Genomic DNA, 433 nt, shown 5'->3' on the forward strand with positions numbered 1-433 from the left:
ATAAGGGGGGGGGAGGATGAGGAGACCCCCTGTGACCCCCCGGCGCCCCGCAGGGGTTCTTCCGCCGCAGCATCCAGCAGAACATCCAGTACAAGAAGTGCCTGAAGAATGAGAACTGCTCCATCGTCCGCATCAACCGCAACCGCTGCCAGCAGTGCCGCTTCAAGAAGTGCCTGCTGGTCGGCATGTCCCGCGACGGTGAGCCGGGACCCCCCCGCGGGGCTGGGACATCCCCTGGGGTGGAGTCCCCCATGCCTGGGAGCCCGGTCAGGGTTGGGACACCCCTGGAGCTGTGACCCCCCCCCATCCCCCTCCATGGGCTGGGATACTCTACAGATGTAGGACCCCCCCCCCTCCCTGGGCTGGGATGATGAGATCTTCCCCCCCCACCCCAGAGTTGGGACACCCCCACAGGGCCGGGACCCCTTCCAGG

The 433-nt window shown here is 67.2% G+C and overlaps 1 pseudogene; it reads left to right on the forward strand.

Annotated features, from left to right (window-relative positions):
* Positions 1–35: 35 nt before the first annotated feature.
* LOC116217709 lies at positions 36–346 on the forward strand (annotated as a pseudogene).
* The last annotated feature ends 87 nt before the right edge of the window (positions 347–433 follow it).

Source organism: Meleagris gallopavo, unplaced genomic scaffold (assembly GCF_000146605.3).
Source record: "Meleagris gallopavo isolate NT-WF06-2002-E0010 breed Aviagen turkey brand Nicholas breeding stock unplaced genomic scaffold, Turkey_5.1 ChrUn_random_7180001900465, whole genome shotgun sequence".
Taxonomy (NCBI): Eukaryota; Metazoa; Chordata; class Aves; order Galliformes; family Phasianidae; genus Meleagris; species Meleagris gallopavo.